The sequence below is a fragment of the Notechis scutatus genome, chromosome 1 (genome assembly GCF_049901735.1).
Source record: "Notechis scutatus isolate UNSWTSFEM ecotype Mainland chromosome 1, rNotScu1.2, whole genome shotgun sequence".
Taxonomy (NCBI): domain Eukaryota; kingdom Metazoa; phylum Chordata; class Lepidosauria; order Squamata; family Elapidae; genus Notechis; species Notechis scutatus.
Genome location: NC_142009.1, coordinates 234,877,724 through 234,893,621, shown reverse-complemented (window position 1 = coordinate 234,893,621; position 15,898 = coordinate 234,877,724). Strand labels below are relative to the sequence as shown.

At 40.8% G+C, this 15,898-nt stretch overlaps 1 protein-coding gene across 32 annotated transcripts in view; it reads left to right on the top strand.

Annotated features, from left to right (window-relative positions):
* PPP6R3 (protein phosphatase 6 regulatory subunit 3) overlaps positions 1-15,898 on the top strand; it is a 69,134-nt gene that overhangs the window by 5,104 nt on the left and 48,132 nt on the right. For 21 of the 32 annotated variants that reach the window (XM_087950747.1, XM_087950745.1, XM_087950740.1 and 18 more), the window contains one exon: positions 7,677-7,826. The gene's annotated coding sequence lies outside the window, so the exon portion shown is untranslated. Of the gene's footprint in view, positions 1-7,676; positions 7,850-15,898 lie in introns of all 32 variants that reach the window. The other 11 variants (XM_087950751.1, XM_087950743.1, XM_087950736.1 and 8 more) reach the window with 2 other exon arrangements.

Here is a 15,898-nt window from a genome sequence, read left to right as displayed (position 1 = left end):
CCCTCTGAAAAAAATCAGGGCCGGCCAAAAGAGACCCGCGCGCCAAAAAATCGCACACACAACATGGAGCTGGGCAGCCGCTTCCCTGGTGGCGGGGCTGAGGTCGCCGCCTGGGGAACGCCCACTGCTTTCCCTCGCCAGGGCCGGGCGGTGGCGTGTTGCCCTGCGCCGCGTGGCCCCCGCCTGGCAGCGCATTTCTCAGCTGGTCTCCTCCTCCTCAGCCATACAGAACAAACAGGCAGAGAAGGAGGAGACCAGCCGGCTGGTTGGGGGAAGCTTTCTGCGTCGAAAGAGGCAGCTACTAATCTCCAGCTTTGCTCCACTTCTCCAATGGTCCGGCACCACCCTGTTCTATGCGCTGGCTGCTCGGACTTGCTGGGCCTGACACATAGAACAGGGCGACGTCGGATGTTGGAGAAGCAGAGCGGAGCCGGAGATCATTAGCCGCCTCTTTCGCAGCACAGAAGCCTCCCCAACTGGCCGGCTGCTCTCCTCCTTCTCTGCCTGTTTGTTCTGTATGGCTGAGGAGGAGGAGACCAGCCGGCTGGTTGGGGAAGCTTTCTGCACCGAAAGAGGCAGCTACTAATCTCCGGCTTTGCTCCGCTTCTCCAATGGTCCGGCACCACCCTGTTCTATGCGCCGGCTGCTCGGACTTGCTGGGCCTGACACATAGAACAGCATGCTGCAGGAATCTCGCGACAAGCCCCAGGACATGTGGTCACCTGCTGGCTGGCCAGGCCGGGCTGGAAGAGGCACGTTCTCCAGGAGAAGGAAGAAAGCGTGCTCCGGGAGGGCGGGTGCCGGGCAGGTGGGCGGATGTTCCGGGACCACTTAAAGGTCGACTTTAAGAGTGCCCCCATGGAAGAAGCCGAGCAAACGTAGTGGCGGCAGGGGTGACAGGGCATGTGTGTCCCTCCACAAGGAGTATGAAGGGAGGCAGACACCGCACCTCTCAGGAAAAAAGTAGGTGCCAAAGCCCTGGTTGTCACCTGGGAGGGGACCGTGGAGGGACCCATCACATGCCTTTGTTGCCCCCGCCACCTCTACTTTTGTTCTTGTTCTTGGCTTCTTCCATGGGGGCACTCTTAAAGTCAATCTTTAAGCTGGAAGACATTTTGTTAGATCGCCACCAACTCATCGTTGGGAGAGGTGTAGCCCCTGAATACACGAGAAGTCTTGGGTAAAGTTCTCTGACTTTTAAAACGCATCCGTGCGGTGTTTGCCTCCCTTCATGCTCCTTGTGCATGCTGGGAGCACCTAACTGGAGCAAAAGAGAGCGAAGTTGACTGCTATGAAATGAGCACCTTGGCTTCCCCTCTTGCTCCTCACAGTTGCCCTGAGCTGGTGCGGTTCTTTACTTGGGCAGCCAGACGCCTGCAGCAGCGCCCGCAGCAGCAACAGGCAGTTCCGCCCGGCTCCGCTCAGGTGTCCGGCTGGGGCTGTCAGGAGTTGCTACCGCGGCGCAACTCAGCGGCTCCAGTCCCGCGTTGCCTTGGGAAGGGAAAGGCAAAACCAGGAGCTGCTGAGCCTGAGCCTCCGGTGCTGCTGCTGCCATTGCAAAGCGCCGCCACGGCTCTTCCTTTTTGCCTTTCCCTTCCCAAGGCAACGCGGGACTGGAGCCACGCGGAGCTGCACTGGCGGTAGCAACTCCTGACTCAGGGGGCCTCCGAGGGGAGGGGAAGGAGGAGAAGGGGGGGAAGGGTGGGGGGGGGCGATTCCCAAAAATCTTGTGCTGACCCGGCTCGTCTGTCAAATTTTAAAAGTCAATGAGGCCCCCGAGCCAAAAAGTTTGCCCACCCCTGTGCTAAACTATAATGGATAAAATGCATTATGTGGATAAAAATCTATGATTTTTAAAAATAAAAAAATAAAAAATGGATTTTCCCCCCATTTAAATTGGATTCTAACTACCAGCAAGAATGAGTCTTTACATTTAAAGAGCACCTGTCATTTCAAATCCATCATGGCAGTGCCTGTTAGCGGGCATCCACTCACCTGCTGCCTGCCACGTCCTTCAACTTATTGTATCACTGCCGCATCACTAGCCGTCCCGTTAAAGTGAATGGGACTGTCAGTCAACAGCGGGTCAGAGGAGGAGCTGCTGCAGGACAGAGATGACAGTTGCTCTTTAAAAATGTTTATTTAAATCAAGTTGGTTTAACTCAAGCTTTTTTACTAGTGATTTAAACCGTGATTTAAATGGACTTGGTTTAAATCAAATCCACCCTGATAAAATGTGCTCATCATGGTGAGTCAAGAGGACACCATGTTATAGTTTATCTGTGAATGCAACCATTGTGAAATAGAAATAATGATGTGAGAGAAAAGCAGGTTGCTTTGGATTATTCCTCCTTAAATATAAAATTTCTTTCTGTATACCTGCAATGTTTGTATTTTTTATTTTTTTGTTACAGGGTGGAATGTTGTATTTTGCCCTAATTTCAGCAATATTACTTAAATGAATATAGAATTTAATGAATTCTATATACATATAGTTCTCAGGGTACAACCATTGTTTAGTGACTGTTCAAAGTTACCAAAGTACCGAGTGAATGATACTTAGCCATTGCAGGGTTTCCACAGTCATGTGATCATGATTTCCAACAATCCCTGCCAGTCTCCCACAAACGGAGTCAATGGGGAAGCTGACAGCACGTCAGAAATCACAGTCACATGAGATCCTTGCTTAATGACTCATGCTGGAATTGCCATTGCTAAGCGATATGATCATATGACTTTATGCTTAGCAACGGAAATTCCAGCCCCAGTTGACATTGTAACTTGAGGACTATCCGTACATACATTGATGCACTCATTCAGTTTGTTTTTGTTATTATATACTAAACTGTAAACTGAGAAATGCAGTTAGTAATATATTAGTGCAGAGTGTAGAATGTTTAAGAAATGGAATCCCTTCTCAAAATGTATGTGAAGGTCATTTGAAATAAAATAAACAAAATAGCATTAAAACTAAAAAATGAGCCTAACAGGCAGGGTCTGGTAATTTAAGAAACTTCAGTGCCTTAATGCATTTAATTACAAACCATTCTATTTTGAATACTAGTTCTTTTAAAGGAGAACATGAATAAGATGAATTATTATGTAATTTCAAAGTCTATGCAGCAAATGCTACAAGTATTTAAGAACTTTTTTTTGGTTGGTTGTAAAATGTAAAATTGTATCAGATGCTTAATCCCTAATAATCTACACTGCTCAAAAAAATAAAGGGAACACTTAAACAACACAATGTAATTCCCAGTCAATCACACTTCTGTGAAATCAAACTGTCCACTTAGGTAGCAACACTGATTGACAATCAATTTCACATGCTGTTGTGCAAATGGAATAGACAACAGGTGGAAAGCATAGGCAGGTAGCAAGACATCCCCAATAAAGGAGTGGTTCTGCAGGTGGTGACCACAGACCACTTCTCAGTTCCTATGTTTTCTGGCTGATGGTTTGGTCACTTTTGAATGCTGGCGGTGCTTTCACTCTAGTGGTAGCATGAGACGGAGTCTACAACCCACACAAGTGGCTCAGGTAATGCAGCTCATCCAGGATGGCACATCAGTGCGAGCTGTGGCAAGAAGGTTTGCTGTGTCTGTCAGCGTCGTGTCCAGAGCATGGAGGCGCTACCAGGAGACAGGCCAGTACATCAGGAGACGTGGAGGAGGCCGTAGGAGGGCAACAACCCAGCATCAGGACCGCTACCTCCGCCTTTGTGCAAGGAGGGACAGGAGGAGCACTGCCAGAGCCCTGCAAAATGACCTCCAGAGGGCCACAAACGTGCATGTGGCTGCTCAAATGGTCAGAAACAGACTCCATGAGGGTGGTATGAGGGCCCGACGTCCACAGGTGGGGGTTGTGCTTACAGCCCAATACCGTGCAGGACGTTTGGCATTTGCCAGAGAACACCAAGATTGGCAAATTCGCCACTGGCGCCCTGTGCTCTTCACAGAGGAAAGCAGGTTCACACTGAGCACATGTGACAGACATGACAGGATCTGGAGACACCGTGGAGAACGTTCTGCTGCCTGCAACATCCTCCAGCATGACCTGTTTGGCAGTGAGTCAGTAATGGTGTGGAGTGGCATTTCTTTAGGGAGCCGCACAGCCCTCCATGTGCTCGCCAGAGGTAGCCTGACTGCCATTAGGTACCGAGCTGAGATCCTCGGACCCCTTGTGAGACCATATGCTGGTGTGGTTGGCCCTGGGCTCCTCCTAATGCACGACAATGCTAGACCTCATGTGGCTGGAGTGTGTCAGCAGTTCCTGCAAGACGAAGGCATTGATGCTATGGACTGGCCCGCCCGTTCCCCAGACCTGAATCCAATTCAGCACATCTGGGACATCATGTCTCGCTCCATCCACCAACGCCATGTTGCACCACAGACTGTCCAGGAGTTGGGGGATGCTTTAGTCCAAATGTGGGAGGAGATCCTTCAGGAGACCATCCGCCACCTCATCAGGAGCATGCCCAGGCATTGTAGGGAGGTCATACAGGCATGTGGAGGCCACACACACTACTGAGCCTCATTTTGACTTGTTTTACAGACATTACATCAAAGTTGGATCAGCCTGTAGTGTTTTTTTCCACTTTAATTTTGAGTGTAACTCCAAATCCAGACCTCCATGGGTTGCTAAATTTGATTTCCATTGATAATTTTTGTATGATTTTGTTGTCAGCACATTCAACTATGTAATGAACAAAGTATTTAATAAGAATATTTCATTCATTCAGATCTAGGATGTCTTACTTTTGTGTTCCCTTTATTTTTTTGAGCAGTGTATATAAGATTGATACAGGCTTAGTCCAAGGTACATGATAAAACATTTGCTGAGAAGAGACTACATACCTATATATATTTATTGAAAAAGAAAACAAATTATTAAAAAGAGCTTATCAACAGTAGTGAATGGGTTCATACAAAATAAGCCAAAACCAAATGAATCACATGATGTAGCATGTTGTATAAGCCTATTCTAAAAATGATTTTTCTTCTTTTTAAAGGTGTTAAGTTGCACAGTCTCCAGTCTGTAAGCATGTGTTTATTCTCTTTAGTGTTTTTGAGTAGTTTCACAAAGGAGGGCATGCTAATCTTACTTGAGTAACTTTTTTGGTTACATTTAATAGAGGAAGCAGAAGTTAATCTTGTTGAATTTGCTTTGGTTTTCAAGAAACTTAAGAGCTATCTCAGAGGCAGAAGCAAAGGTACAAAGAACAGGGACATGTTCTGAGCAGTTGATGTTGTTTCTAGTTCTAGAACAGTGTTGAGTTCATATTTATAAATATTTACTTCTACTGGTAGGATACTTCTAGGGTTTTTGATTTTAATAACCTAATTAAATGGATAGTTATTTTCTTGTTGCTGTTAAAATACTGGAAGCCAAAGTCCTTTGCCAGTCTTTTCCAAATTGCTCCAGATTTTATACCAGTTTAAGATTACGGTATCTTTCCTTGTGTTTGAGATATGTAACTAACAATTTAGTATATTTGTGTTCTTAACCATAAATTGGTCTTAGTGAACAGAGAATGGTTTGGTTTATACACTTTAATACTGTAAGCTATACAATATTGTAATTAGTTCTAGTATGTGGTCCAAAAAGGGACCATGGCTGAAATTGGGTTAACGCCATCTTTTTGCCCAGAAACTGGATCCTTTTAACTTTTTAACCACACCTCTCTTGACTGTGTGCCTATTTGGACTCGGTCTTAGCCCAAAAGAGACATGTTTAAAGAGAGCTCCTGAGAACAAAAAGGCAGAAGTTGGATTCTTTGAATTCTCAAATGGTGCAACTTTTTTCAGGCAAGTGAAACAACCGCCAGCAAATCAGCTGTTTTTGGCTGTAGCAGTAAATCAGCTGTTTTTTAGCAAACGAGAGGAAAAAACGACTCAGCTGACTACCCTGGTCTGACCGGCAGAGCCACTGCAACAGTTTGTCTGGCTACCTGTTTTATCGGCACAGCCGCCACTACTACCCAGCTCGCTACCCCAGTCTGACCGACACAGCCACTGCAACAATTCGCCTGGCTTCCTGTTTTATCAGCACAGCCACTGCAATGACCAAGCTCCAATCAATCCAACCGTTAGAGCATGTGGCTGGCATCTTTGAAGTGCCCAGCGCAGCTGCCATTTTCCAGTTCATTCGAACAGAGCCGATGTTTGGTGTGCTTTTCAACTGCAGATGCCCTGCCACCTCCCCAGCAGGGGACTGGAAACACTCCATTACAGCAGGAGAAACAAAAGATGGGTCATTGTTTACAGGGACTTGACCCCCAATTATTAGCAAACTTATTTACTGATGTTGTTTCCAATACAAAATTTAGGCACCAACAAATTTGCTAGTCATTACAGTATATTGCTACAAAAATCTTTGTTTTAATCAGAAGTAGTTATAATGAAAAAAAAAGTGTGGTCTAACCAGAAAGCTAAAAACACAAACCCTTTAGTGTTTATTATTATATTAAATCATAAACAAATCACTGCCAAATTCATTACATTTCTGTTATTGATGTGTATATGCTCTATATTTTTTTAAAAATGAGAGTATAAGAAACCTTTGGATGAAACTCTAAACAAGGAGTTGCCAACCTTTTGGACCTCAGGGACCACCAAACTCAGAATTTTAAATCTCGCGGACCAGAGACCCTGGGAAAATCCTCCAAAAAGTCTGCAGGAAAATTCCCCACCCCGTTTTCCTACCAATCGATCATTCTTTATTTGGGATCGCAGGATACCGTCTCCAGCTCTGTTCTCGGCGGGAGGGAGAGAGAGAGAGAGACTCTTGGCTTCATGCAAGGAAAGCAACAGAAGCAGCAGAAGTCTTTCTCTTCCCCAAACTCCACCAGAAATGAGTCTTTGTGAGACTTGTCACGCTGGCGCAGCCTCTTGGAGCAGGATGCCTTGCAAGGTCCCAAAGACTCATTTCTGGTGGAGTTTGGGGAAGAGAACTCTGGGTTGTTTTATTCAGTGATCCATTTGTTTTCTTGGCTATCTGCAATATTCTCAGAAATTCTTTCCAACAAAAAGTTCACAAGTGTCACTATTCTTCCTACCTTATTTCTTCAGAGTCCAACTTTCGCTTCTGTAGAATGGTACAGGCTTGCACAATTATGATCTTTGCACTAATTTCCAACCTGGAGTTAATCTGTTTCACCATATCCTATCTGTACTATGGGTTCATGATCTAAGTTTCTCATGAGGACAATAATATATTCTGGGATTCCCATTTTTCAGAGCAATTTTCACAGCTTGATGTGTGACATAATTGAAAAATATCAAAAAAGTCTCTCTCTGCTTCATTGATTATACAAAGACCATTGAAGGTTTTATATAATCAGTGAAGTACAGAGTGATGTGTTTTTAATATTCTTGGCTTTCTCAGTTATCTAGTGTGTATCAGCAATAATGTCTCATGTTTCTCGACCTTTTCAAAAGCCTACTTGAACATCTGGCATCTCCCCCCTCAATTGGTATTTTCAAATTTCATGGAAAAAAAGCACATGTAAAAAGAAAAAAAAACAGGCTGCTATATGTTTTCATAAATATATAACCTAATTGTTATCTCCTATGTAGCCATTGATACTCTATATATTTATCTTTTTGATCTGTTTCTAATTGAATTGGCTAATTAAATTTTATATTGATGTGATTGTTTTGTTTTTGTTTTTGTAGGAAGAAATCTGCTGCATCTTAACCTAATTCAGTCTCTAATCTTCTAATACTGTAGACTGAAAGATTTTGCTGTTGCCAGGATACCTTGTGATGGGCAAAGAGCCAAGAAGACTAGACTTTTTTTCCCTTTATAAACTTTTCTTTTAACAGGTAAGAAACTTTTCTTTTAACAGGTAAGCATATTTTTTTTCCTCTAGAGGGGTATGTTAAAATATGTATGTCTGATTTTTAAAGTATTGGTTAAACCCTTTATGTTCCAGAAATTTGATAATTTAATTGCTCTTTTTCTTTCGCTATTTTTTAAATTAATTTATAAGGGTTGTTTTTTTTCCCCCTTCATAATTTTTTAAAAAAGTTTTTAGTTACATACACAAATCTGCCTGTATTGCTAATGATTTAAATTCATGTGAGGATTAACTTTACATTGATGTAAAAAGCTGGATTTAAGTTGCAATGTTACTAATTTGGATTGGTCCTAAAATTGTGTATTATCTGATATGGCCGTTATGGTTAAAGAATATTCATGGAACAGAAAAAAAAAGTTTTAAAACAAAACAAAATCAACTTATACAGAATATTCCATTTGAATGTTTTGAGTGGGTTAGATCCTCACAAAGAAAACTCAAAACATTTTGAATGGTATTTCTTAATACTGGAACATGAAGCAGTCTTTTTTCTCCTGTGGCCGCAAAAATAATGGGTAGTAATCTAGCCTGATTGCTCACTGGCATCTAATCTATAGAATAATTACCTAGAATCTTTTTGAGTGTTTCAGACATTATCTGGACAAAGGTACACAAGGTAGTTTCTGATGTAGCCTTATGATCTCAGAGTCAATTATTTCTGCCAAATTTAGGCAAATCAGTACTTGGTGTAGCACTGGTAGTTGCTGCTGTTCTGAGTGAAGATAGAGATAGGCCTTATCCTTCAGTCACAGATGAGGAAGTCTGATGGAGGATAAATTGTGAGGAAGGCCAGCTACATCACTAAATCACAACGTAAGTGTGAATGATGGCCATCACCTGCCATGGAGAATACTATTTTGCTCAAGACACTGTTTGACAAGAATATAGTATACCACTGCCCAGACCTTGTCAGGTTAAGCTAGATCTGTGCATTGACTATTCAAAACAATATTGCTCCTCTTTTGCTTATCAAAAACTTGAGACATCGAGAATGCAAATAACTAGGTAATCTCCCTGCCCTGGTATATCATTACTAAAAACATTCCTCGTAAAAGTTGACTCAAGACTAATTCAACTTATGTTGCGCTCCTATCCAGTTGTATATGCTTGCCAGCACATAGTGTCTTTAGTATCCAGAGAGATCCAGCAGGCAATGTATGTTCAAGTTCTCAGTTGGTCTGTCAAAGCTGTGCCTTTCTAGGATCTTATGGTATGGTAACCCTGGCCAAAGACATGGTTTTGGGGAAAAACTGGCTTAGCATGTCTTCTCAACATTCAAGCACTGAAGGCCTTGGAGATAAGTTTCTATTTCTGCTGTCCAAAGGAACTAAATTGTGTCTCCTTTTTCTAACTGGTTGCACAAGAGAAAGTATATGATGCTGTATCAAATTGTAACGCATGTCAGGATAGTGTGCAGTATTTTTTGTTGAACACCTTCATTCTTTCACACTTTCATAGAAATATCCTGCAGTCCTACATCACACGTTTCAATTGTCAGTGTTGAAAGGGTGCACAAGGGGATTCTGTACTGGGGGAGAGAAGAAACATTTGGACATTTTCCAAATTGAATATGAGTAGTTGTTGAAACTATTTGGGCAATAGCACATGTACCCTCCAGTAATATTGAATGCTATTTGTTTATGGATTACTGCTACAATTACTATGGCAGCTTCCTCTTCTTCAAAAAGGGGTGCTTTTATCTTTTTTTAAAATATTTTTTTAATTTTTAATATAAGCATTCCATCTTCAATTGAACAGTGTGTTTTCTGGGTACAAATATCTTTGTTAAACAATAATCAAAGTTATAACATCCTTCATTACATATTAATTCTTCAATATTTAACTTAATAATATTCCACATATTATTTATACAATGTTAACTTACTAGTCATAGTATTTACTTGTCACTTTTAGCGTATCTTCTTTATTTTGTTTCCCTATTTCTAACTTCCATTTTTATTATTTAATGATTGGTAAAATAGATCCCATACCATATAGTATTCAGTTTGCACTCTTTCCTTAATTGCCAGCGTTAATCTATTCATTTCCGTACATTCTAATATTTTCCTAATCATACTCTCATCTGTAGTCACTTCACTATACTCTCTTCACTCTTCCAGTTTTGTGGAAATACAATTCTAGCAGCAGTTAATATATGAATAATTAAATATGCATTTTCCTTACTGTATTTTTCGTGTAGAATCCTCAATGAAAATATTTCTGGTTTTAAATCAATATGTTCTCTTATCATTTTTTCCAACCATGTATGTATTTTTGTCCAATATTTTTTTCCTTTTAAGCTAGTCCCCCACATATGATAATATGATCCAGGTATCTGGTAGCACTTCCAGCATTTAGCTGATTTGTCTTTAAACATCCTTGCCAACCGTGCTGGTGCAAAATGCCATCTGTAAAATTTATATAAGTTTTCTTTATATGCGGTTGACATTGTTAACTTGTAATTCCTATACCACAATCTTTTGGGTGCTTTTATCTTTTTGATAGTTGGAAACACAATTTGCCTAATGTTACCAGCATTTTCAGGGACGTTTTGCTAAAGCCCAGGACCTGATACCACAAATGTTTTTGTGTCCTTGCCTCTGCTAACCTTTTTGGGTTGTTCTGGGACCTTGTTTCTGCTGATTCTTCTGCTTAGAGTTGGATTTAGGCAATGCAATATAAATCTTAAGTGTTAAAGTTACTAATCTCAGGATCTCTTTAACCTAGTATCTGCTGGCTGTACATGGATCACCATTGGTCTTGAGCTGAATTTCAGTCCCTAGGTCGATAAAACAAGGCTTCCTATGCAAATGGAAGATAATATAGCCAAGTACTGGTGATTTTTTTTCATATGGTGGCAGATGGTATCACAGCTGCTGCAACAGCAGCAAAATAACCATATGAAACTTAAGCCTGTTCCATGTATATCTTTTTTAATAGATCCTTGTCTCTCTGCCTCTCCTCCCTCATCATGATATTATTGATGGTTTTTTGTTTTACTTTATTTTTAATTAGGAAATAGGGAACCTTTAAAGATGCTGGGAAAACTATGAAAAAAAATATACAGGGCACCCAAATACTTGAAACAATGTAAAAACATACTTTCTTTGTTTTGAAGTTTAGAAAAAAATTCAGAAACACTAAAAATGATTTTTTTCGCATAAAAACATTTTGAGCTGGAACCATTTGTATGTTCTTGTTAGCTCAGTTTTGGGTTGGAAGCTAAAGCATTGGATTATTGGGAAATAATTCAAGATTAAATAATGTGCTTGTTCACTATGCTAAATCCTATTAAATATAATTACCTTGGTTAATTCCTTTGTTTGAAAAAAATATGCTTTAATTGAAATCTGCCTAGTGACATAAATTATAAAGGTAAAGAATAAAGAAACGAAAAACCACTTTATTACAAACTGCTGCCCCATGAAAACTTTTCTATGAAAATTACATAGATCAGTTACATAAATTAAGTATATCAGGTTCTCATCCAGGATTATGTTAAAGTGATGAAATGAGAATATTCATACTGCTGTTACTTAAACTATTGGAACAGTTTGCTTTGTCAAACCTGTATATATAATATTTGATATTTTATCAGTTTCCTTATGTGTTTGTGTCTAGGTTATGGAAGTGTGCTTATAATTTAAATCCTGTTCTTCTGTCTTGGTGTGGGTGCTGTTTACTATTGAGGGGATATGGTACTGGCATAAAGTTTATAATATTCGTTCAGTATTTAAAAATGCCTCTTGAATGTACATGAGTTTTTCTGTGTAAGTTGAGAAATGACATTCTACATGAAAGTATTGTTTTATATTTAGACTTTTCTTGTAAGGAAAGGAAAAACCACTGTATAGGTAGTCTTCGAATTAAAACAACCCACTTAATGACCGTTCAAAGTTACAATGGCACTAAAAAAGGGTTACATGACCATTTTTCACACTTATGACTATTGCAACATCCCCATGGTCACGTGATTTACATTCAGATGCTTGATAACTGATTCATATTTAAGACAGTTGCAGGGTCCAACCGGATTACTTAACAACCTGGTTGCTAATTTAACAACTGCAGTGATTCACTTAACAAATGTGGCCAGAAAAATCATAAAATGGGGAAAAGCCCATTTGACAAATTCCTCACTTAGCAACATACATTTTGGACTCAATTGTGATAATAAGTTAAGGACTATCTATACAGGAAAAGATGATCTTTTAATAGTGTTGTCTCTGGTCACTCAGGGTTTGATTTAATGTATGTATTCTAAATAAATCCTGGAAATTGAAACTTCAATTCTGAGATAATAATTTTTAATACTTTCAGATCTTACTGTATAGACATGAATTAAATATTAAATATATTCACTGATAATGCCCCTTTCAGGGCTACTACAATGTTCTGGACTTTGTGTCAGGGCATTTTCCAGAAACAATTTCTCACATTCTGAAAGTGAAGATAAGTAACCAGAATTTGGTGGAAAGTATTCTGGTCTGCAAAGAATACTTGCTTGCCCAAAATTAAGAGTGGGATTTTAAAAAAAGTTTGTTTTTCAGAAACAGATGAGAACAAGTTCAGCTATCTTAATTGTCTTAGTTGAGTTTATTAGATGATTCCAGACTCTCATTCTAGACACCCATCCAGAATACCTACTGCCTTATTTACTATAAGAAGAATGAAAAGAAAGTTGATACTGACTTAATCATGGTACTTTATCTAATTGCCAGATTTCTTAGTGGTTTCATGGTAATGGGGGGGGGGGGGGAAATGGAGGGTTTTCTTCCTCCTGCCATGCTCAAACACATAGCCTCTTTTGATAAACATATGCATCCAGACCTATATATATATTTAGAATTCATCAGATCATTTGAAAATAGAATTTCAGTTGGTGATCCTGGCATTTCCTATACCACCAACAGGCATTAAATAACACTACCTCAACCTAATGAGTAGCGCTCTGCTTTGGAATGAAAACACTTTAGTTTGCCTGATTCTTCCAAGACTATTCCTATACATGTGTTCCTCAACTTATAACCATTTGTTAGTGACTGCTCAAAGTTACAGTGGCACTGAAAAAAAATAACTTATGGCTGCTAGTTTCACACAACAATTGCTGCACATGTAGTGGTGACATGAGTAAAATTTGGATGCTTGGCAACTGACATGCATTTATGATGATTGCAGTGTCCTGGGGTCATGTGTTCAATTTTTGCGACCTTGTTAAGCATAGTCAATGGGGAAGTCCGATTCATTTAACAGCCACATTGCTATCTTAACAACAGCAGAGATTCACTTAACTACTGTGGCAAAAACTTTGTAAACTTGGGCAAAACTCAGTTGTTTTGCTTAGCAACAAAATTAACTACCGGTTCAGGTAAGTCCAGTATTACCTGTACTGGCAATGTGATCAACTCTGGTTGGGAAAGGAGGATAAGGTTTTGTAGATATTAACAGTCAGTATAAAAACGATTGCCACTATAATGCAGGAATATAAAGCAATCTGCTGGTGGTGGCCTAATCCATAAGAGAAGGCTTCTTATCCATAAGGGAAGATTCGTGTTCCACGTGAATCGGGGGTTCTGCGGTTGGACCTGGCCTTCATCCCGAAAGTGAATTTCTTGTTCAATCGGGCTCTGGAGTTAATCTTGCTGGACTTCTGCTCGGGACCATCTCATGCCTGGGAGAGGGAATGGCATATTCTTGATGTAAGGAGGGCCCTCCGCATTTATATCAAAAGAACCGCTAGATTCAGAAAAACAGAGGCCATGTTTATTTCCTTCCAACCAGCTACGATAGGCCATAAGGTCTCGCCTCGACCATAGGCAGATGGATTAAGGTATGTATTGCCAAAGCATATGATTTTCAAGCGATTCGGAGACCGCAAAGGATTACAGCGCACTCCACCAGAAAGGCGGCCACGATGGTGCCATGGGCAACGCAAGCTTTGATGGAGCAGATTTGTAGGCTGGTGACATGGTCATCGCCATCGTCTTTCATTAAGCACTAGAGACTTAATACATTTGCCTCAGCTGACGCGGTGTTAGGTAGGCGGGTCCTTCAGAGGGTGCTCACAACATCAGAGGACCAGGATCAGACTCAGTCCCGCCCATAGGACAGCCAGCTTTGGTATGTCCCATGACTGGATTCTATCGCCACCTACACTGATGAAAGAGTGTTGGTCTTACCTGAGATGCCCTTTCTCGGGGTGGTGATAGAATCCAGTCCCACCCATTAGACCAGTGGTGGCTAACCTTTTTGGGCTCCTGTGCCAAAAATTGCAAGCGCGCCAACACGCCTGTACTCGCATGCCAGCACCCAGAATGCAATGTGCGTCCCTCCTCCCCACGCCCCCTGAGCATGCGTGTGCAATCCCCACCCCCTTACTACACTGCCTCAGCTGATTTTTCAGCTGGTTTGAGGCCTTTTTTGGCCTCCCGGAGGCTTGGAAAAAGCCTCTGCAAGGCTTCTTAGGCCGAACTGTAGGCCTGTTTCAAATGGGCCTATAATTCAGCCTAAGCAGCCTTGCAGAGGCTTTTTCCAAGCCTCTGGGAGGCCGAAAAAGGCCTGAAACCAACCGGTAAAAAATCAGGTGTGAGGCGTGGGCATGGACAGTGAGGTAAGTTTGCCTGCGGTTTGCGAGCCAGCACAAATGGTTCTGCGTGCCACTTGTGGCACCCGTGCCACAGGTTCGCCATCATGACATTATAGACTGTCTGGTCCAGACTTGGGGCATGAACATGGTACAGAGACCAAACACTTAAACCACTAATGGCATCGTCGAAACGGGATTGTTGGCAAGAGGCGTGGCCTCAGTTTTGAACATAGTCTAACGAGCAGAGTGACAGGAGTCATAGCCTGCCTGGATTCTATCACCACTGAGAAAGGGCGTCTCAGGTAAGACCAACCCCCCTTTCTTCGAAAGCTTTATGGGTTTTCAGTTTCATTACTTTTAGTTTAGTTTTAATTTCCAAAGCATATATAAATTGTCCAGAAATCCTAGGCAGTGTTGAAACTTAATAAAATAAATGAGTCAGTTCCATTAATTTTTAGTACAAATTAGCTCTATACCTGTGCTTCACTACGAAATGATGTGATCGGGCTTAGTTTTGGGGGAGGAAAATAAGTGTGTGGGGGGAATTCTTCCTCTGCCTACCAGCATCCATTGGTATTCATCTGGCTAGCGTCCTGTCAGTGTGTGAGAGAGTTGAGGGCTGTTTGGAAACTGAAACATGGAAACTGAAACAGTATTTGCTGTGTGAGCAAGAAGGTGATAGCAAGGAGCCTGGGTGTGGCTTAGCTCACTAAAGCTGGTTGCTGCTCTGAAACTGAAACTAAAATTCCTTGTTTCACTCCTTGTGTTTTGCATTTGGAACAGATTTTTTTTCAGGTGGGAAGGGGGAGTTGAACTCCTTGGTATCAGAGTGTGTTAATAATATACGAAATACTAAAGCTCCGATGGTCATTTCGAAAAATCCTTTCTTAGTGAGTACCTAGATACATGCCAGATTTCAAGCAGATACTTTATACTGTCAGTATTCTATAAGAAATGTTTACAACCAGTATAATTTTTGATACAATATGCTGTTCTATTATTTTGTCTATATATTTTTTCCTCAGTGTATAAATAGCCAAGGGATTTTTTTTCCTGGTAGAAATCATTTTATGGTTTATATTCTAAAACATTTTTTTCAGTTAATATTTAGCTAATAGTAAGACCATCGTAGTAATTTAAAAGCTTTCTTCTGGAACCTCTTTAGTTACTGACAGTGGCATTACAAATAATACATTGCCTTTGCAAAAGAATGCATGATTTATTTGCTGATCTTCAGATATCATTTTAGGAGATGCTTTTTAGTACAGCTGCTTAAAATATTTAATCATTAATGGATATTGATTGCACAGTCCTCTGATAATGCTGATATTATAGAACACGTAATTCTAGGTCAAGAATATTGGAAAATTACTTGTTTTCATTAAACGTATTGAACATTGTACTTGGTGATCTTTGCAGTCATTGTTTGGCATACAAGAATATTTTTTGCC